We start from the raw sequence: 6,159 nt of genomic DNA on the forward strand, positions 1-6,159 counted from the left end.
TGTCCAGAGTGCTGGAGGCAGCTGATTCTCATAATCAAGCTGCATTCTCAGAAGAAAGAGCAAAGACAGCCCATTTCCTTATTAAATAACCCACCAAGCAGGGTTGACTTTCAGTTGTCAGGGACTTTCCTTTCAAAAAAAAAAACAAAGTTCAAGGCTTCCAGATTATCCATGTTTTTGTTTCGGTTGCCAAGAGAGACCACACACATTTGAACTCAGATCCACTGATCCATCCAATAACCATCTAAACTCCTATTTACCCCAGAGGGCAGAACCAAGTATAATGGACAGAGTCTATAAAGTGAAAAATTTCAGCTTATTGTAAGGAAAACCTGCTAACAGTTAGAGATATACAAGGAGGAACTGGTTGCCTTGAGAAGCAGTGAGTGCCTTTGGTGGAAGGACTTATGGAAAGGCTGGAGCCTTTTTTTTTACCTGGTTCTGGGGGTGTTGTAGGGGGAATTCTTATGGGCTGGCTGGCTTCTGTGGTCCCTCCCCACTCTGAGCTTCTGCAACCTGTTCTCACACTGCCTCTTTACATGGGAAGAAATCCCTGGCAGTCCCTGCCCAACACATCAGATTTCGAGCCAAAGGACACCTTGTCAAGTTTTCTTGGAACGATCAAATTCACTTTTTCTTCCACAATAGCTTCAAGTTAGCCAGTGAGCGAGAGCAAGGCGCAGGGTAAGAGAGTACATGAGGAAATGCTATTGTACCATAAGAAATGATGAAAGGGGACTTTTCTCTGAAAAGTCCTGGCAAGACTCGGCAGAAGTAATTCAGAGTGAAATTCAGAGCTCAGAGAACAATTTAGAAATGTGTAAATACAAGTAACTTTGAAAGGATTAAGATCAACAACTTAATCAACTATCCTTCTGAGGAGTGATATTAAAGCTTGCTTAGCCCCCAGCTGCCAGAGAAGCCCCTTTCATCATTTCTTATGGGAATTATCTATTACTGCTTCCTAAAGCAACCAGTTCCTCCTTGGATTTCTCTGATTATCAGCAGGTTTTCCTTACATTAAGCCTAGTTTTTTCACTTTACAAGTTCTGTCCTTTAAACTTGGTTCTGGAGTAAAAATGAAATAAAACCTAACAGGAGTTTAGATGGCTTATTGTATAGGTCAATGGGCCTGAGTTTGACTCTAAATGTCCTCAGACATTTACTATCTATGTGAACTTGGGTCAGAAATTTAATCTCTTTGTGCCTCAATTTCCTTGTTGTAATTCTGGAGAAATTGAGGCAAAATAGAGATTAGAGAGTTTTTAATATTTTATTTGAGTTTCTGAGAGAGAGAGATTGGGGGCAGATCAGAATCCATTTTTCCCTCAGGGCTGAATTGGACTTTCATTTCAAAGCATTCAGCATGGAGTATGAGAGTCCAATGATTTTTATATGGCCGTAGAGATCAGGGGAGACAAAGGCAAGGGGTGCAGTCTGAATACTGGTGAGTGTGGGAATTTCCAGGAAGGGACCATCAGTTCAGTTCTGACAGGTTGGGGGGGAGGACCATAGATTCTTGATAACTTAAGAGGACTTGGGAGCCAGGATGTCTGAACTCCCCCTTATCTGAGATTAAACATTTACAGTTTACAGTAACTAGTCCTAAATTATATCAGTCCTGATAGGAAGAGGAGGTTGCAATCAAGGGGATGGAGGCAGAATAATTTAGGGAAACTGAGGCAGAATGATTTAGGGAAACTGTGGCACACTGAATAAAATGAAGATGATCATAGCATTTTCTTCTCAGGTTGTTGTGAAGATAAACTGAGATATTTGTAAAGTGTTGTGCAAACTTTTAAGTTCTATATAAATGTTCACTATTAGGATTAAGTTCTGATAGTTTAAATAGGAAAAATATTCTATCCTTAATATGCAGTTCTGTTTTACATATCCTTCTTCCAGATGAAAACCTTTCAAGGACTTGAAGAAAGTTCCATTTTTCTTTTTTTTTAAATAATATTTTATTTTCCCCAATTTCCTGTGAAAATAATTTTTAACAGTTTTTTTTAAAAGTTTGAATGATAAATTCTGTCCCTCTCCTCTCCCCCTGCAGTTCTTAATTTTTTAAATAAATTATGTATGCCTATTTTGGATTTAACATATATATCTTTTTCCTTAGGCAATTGGGGTTAAGTGATTTGCCTAGAGTCACACAGCTAGGATCAGATTTGAACTCAGGTCCTCCTGACTTCAGGGCTGGTACTCTAACTACTGCACCCTCCAGCTGCCCTTTTCTGCAATTCTTTAAATTCAAAAATCCAGGAGAGCCCACGAGTTCCAAAGAACTGTGTGCTTTTCTGTGTTAGCTGTTTGCTTGGCATCTGTGGTACATTCTGAGGTAATGGACAGGGGTAATCTATATGCTTTGGGAAAAACTTACAGGGTCTGATCATCACAAATGTGTTGGACTCCTGTGCAAGGGCTCCTTAATATAGCCTGTTTGTTAGCTGCTTGGAAGAGCAGGGACTGAATCTATTTAACTCAGTTATTTATTTTTTTAATTAAAATGGGTTTTTTAAAATAATAGCTCTTTATTTTCAAAATACATGCAAAGATGATTTTCTTTTTTTTTATTTATTATTTTTTTCAAAGATGATTTTCAACATTTACTCTTGCAAACCTTGTGTTCCAAACTTTTCTCCTTCCTTCCCCCTACATCCCCTCCCTTAGATGGCAAGTAATCCAGTATAGGTTAAACATGTGCATTTCTTCTGTACATATTTCTACAATTATGAAGAAAAACTAGACCACTAGGGGGAACAATGAGGGGAAAAAAGCATTAATTTGCTTTTAAAAAACACCCAGTATGACCTATGCCCAGAGGACTGCTGACAGATCCGAATTAGAGAGAACCATCTTGTCCTTCACTTGGAGTCCCGGGCAACAAGCCCCATAGGTTCTAAGAAACAGTTTTTGACGGCAAGTCACCGAGAACAGAGAAGGCAATCCCAGCAGTACTTGGGAGGATGTTCTCAGCAGCATGCATCAGAGCACAGCAAAAAGACATCGTTCTTCTCCCTGCCCCTCCTTCCCTTTTAAAAAAGTATTTGACTTTGTTTCCCAGAGATCTCAGGCTACCCGTGAAACATGCTTGATCATAGCAAGTTGAGAAAGAGACAAACACTGCTACTTGTTCAGGGGAGCAGCTGGTTCTGTGTCCTATGGGAATTGAACTTTTCAAAATATATATGTAATGCATTGTCAACATCCATCTCCAAAGTTACGTGTGTGTGACTGGTGGGGAGAAGGATGTGGACCAGTTCATTAGATCAGCTCCACAGTTTGCCACTCATGAAATAATATTCACGCTCGAGAACCAGCCACTAATTTTTTTTTGAGGATTTTGTTTTGAATAACTATTCAACTGGGGAGAATGGTGGGAGGGAGACATAAGAGATGCTTGTAAAAATAGAATCGATCCGTTTTTAAAATGCTCTTTTCCCTCCTTCCCGTAAGATGTGGTTACAGAAATAGGGACTGGACTGGGTCTGGGGGGCTTTGCTCCAGGTCCTGACATCATGACATTTATGAGTTATACTTGCACCCCAGCTGGGCATGAGTCCTTTGTAGTGGCTCTTGTCCCCATGTTTTGTGGTCCTCTGAAGGCCCATGCCCCTTGTGGGGATTGGGGGAACAGATCCCAGGAAAGGAAGAGGGAACAGGGGCACTAGTGGTTGTGGTCACGGGCAGGAAGAGCAAACTCCTCTTCCTCCATGCTTGCCTCTGTTGTCAGATGCCCTCTCTCTCTGCTCTCTCTTCCCTCCCCTGCATGGGCACTGACCAGGCTCTGGAGGCCGGTTCTCCCCCCTGCCACTTGCTGCCTCTCCCTCTGTCCCCACCCCATTTACTCAGGGTGGGATGATGTCTAGTTATGGGTCTATCTGCTGAGGACCCCTAGGCCATTTAATAAGTGACATAACCATTCACTGCCACCATGGATGTGTGATTGTGTGTTTCAGAACTGAGAGTGGATCCCAGAAAAGGGTCTAAAATACTAACATGGGGGTCCTGAGGATGTTAAGCTTAAGAAAGGATGATGGAGACTAGCTGTCCCAGGGCCAGGATGCTCCTATACTTGTCCTGGAAATACAGATCCCGAATCCCTGCATGAGGTTTGGGGAAGGCGGTTGGTCCCAGGACTGTCACTTATGTTCTGTTTGACCATCAACAAATCATTTTCCATCTCAGGGGCTGGCCTTCATCAGCTGTAAAAAGGGGATTGCCCTAATTGACCTCTAAGTCCCTAAATGAGCCATGTTGCCTAGGAGAAGGGGAATTCTGGTGGCCCCATGGTACCCGAGGGTGGAGTTCTGAAGAGCTTGAGGGCTTTGCAGAAAATCAGAGCTGGAGAAATGGTAGGCAAAGAGACACTGGGATGCTGAGAATTCAAGACAAAATGATCTGGCCTAGAAGGACTGGGGAAAATCTGTAAGAAGGGCTCAGGGACTGGGGAAACCCAGAATTCCTATGGACTACATCCATGGGAAATGGGTCAGCAGAAAGTGGGGGGAGTCATTAAGGCTACAGCTTCAGCTGACAGCCCCAAAGATTTGGATGTCCAGGGTCCAAGTGGGTAAGGGGTTTACTTCAGAAGCCAAGAGAGGTAGGTTCTCATAAGAAGATCTGGAACCTCCAGGGATGCACATTCTAAGGAAGGGCTCAGCTACAGGGGACATCTGCTCTAAGTCTTCTTAGGTTCCCGACTTAAAGGGGAGAACAAAAAAGTAGTTAGAAGGGGAAGCTTAGTGTTTTACACCTGGGCTAAGTAGCTTGAATAATACGAATAAACATAGTTCATGTTCTAAAATGACCTCATTCTGTTACCAAATTGACTTGAACACATGAGCTGATTGTGTATTGGACTATGGTGGACAAGAGAAAAGTGGAAATGTTCATTAGAGCTGGCATTTATCTAGGGCAAAATTCAGACTTTCAAAGCGCCTTTTTGCTACACGATCTCATTGGATCCTCACAGTGACTCTCTGAGGGTCCCTATTTTACAGTTTGGGAAACTGAAGCATACAGAAGTTGAAGGACTTGTTTCTGGTTACACATCTAATAAGTGTTTGAATTGGAAAATAAATACAAGTCTTCTTGACTTCTAAGCCCAGTCCTGTTCACAAGGCTGTGTGTCTCTCACGTGAAATGTGAATGTCTAACAAAGATGTGATGTCCCATGAAGGAGTTTTCCTTTCTTTTAATCCCTCTCTGCTGCTCCCTATGTGATCTTGAGCAAATTGTTTCATCTCTCTGGGTCTCAGTTTTCCCATCTGTAAAATGGATAGTAACATCCCATTTCTATTCTGCAGCTGTGATTCTATGATTCTACTCATTCAGCAATGGCTGAACCTTCCAGCCAGCAAGCAAAAGGAAACGGGAAACAAATGGGGGAGGCTGCCCCTACTTTCCTTGAGAGCTGTGTCATAGGGTACAAAATAGTAACATAGGCCAGTGTCACTCCTATGTAAGACAGAAAGCTCCCTAGGAAATGAACCCAATGACTCACAGAATAAGAAATCTCCGGGAAGGAGCAAGGAGGGCCTTGCATCTCCAGGATGGATGAATGGCTCCCTTTTTTCTCTTTCACACCCTTTAAAGTCCAGTCAAATCAGCTTTCTAGCAACCTCCTGAAGGGGGCATTTTATTTCTCATTCCAAGTCTTTGTCAAGCTCTCCTCCAGGTCTGGAAAACATTCCCTCCTATGTCTGACTCTGGGAAGCCTTGCCTTCCACCAAGGCTCAGCCAGCTGCCATTTGGAGCTTCACTTGCTGGCCGCTCCCCCAGACGACTTTTTCTGTATTGATTTTTACCTGTGTACCTCTCCCAGGAGGAAACTCATCAAGCAAGCAAGCAAGCAGGCTTTGATTAAACATCTCCTTTGCCCAGGCATGTGCTGAACGCCGGGAATCAAAGGAAAAAACAGTCCCTGTCCCCCAGGACCTTCCATTCTGATGGGGGCAGAAAACATACGTGTGTGTGTGTGTGTGCGTGTGTGTATACATTTATGTGAATATATATACACATTATGTATATTTATATATATATTTACATGTATTTATATTTACATATATATAATTTATGTATATACATTTATGTATACATGTATATATTTATGTGTATATATATGTATATATTTATATTTATGTATATATAATA

This window comes from Sarcophilus harrisii, chromosome 3 (assembly GCF_902635505.1).
Source record: "Sarcophilus harrisii chromosome 3, mSarHar1.11, whole genome shotgun sequence".
Classification (NCBI taxonomy): Eukaryota; Metazoa; Chordata; class Mammalia; order Dasyuromorphia; family Dasyuridae; genus Sarcophilus; species Sarcophilus harrisii.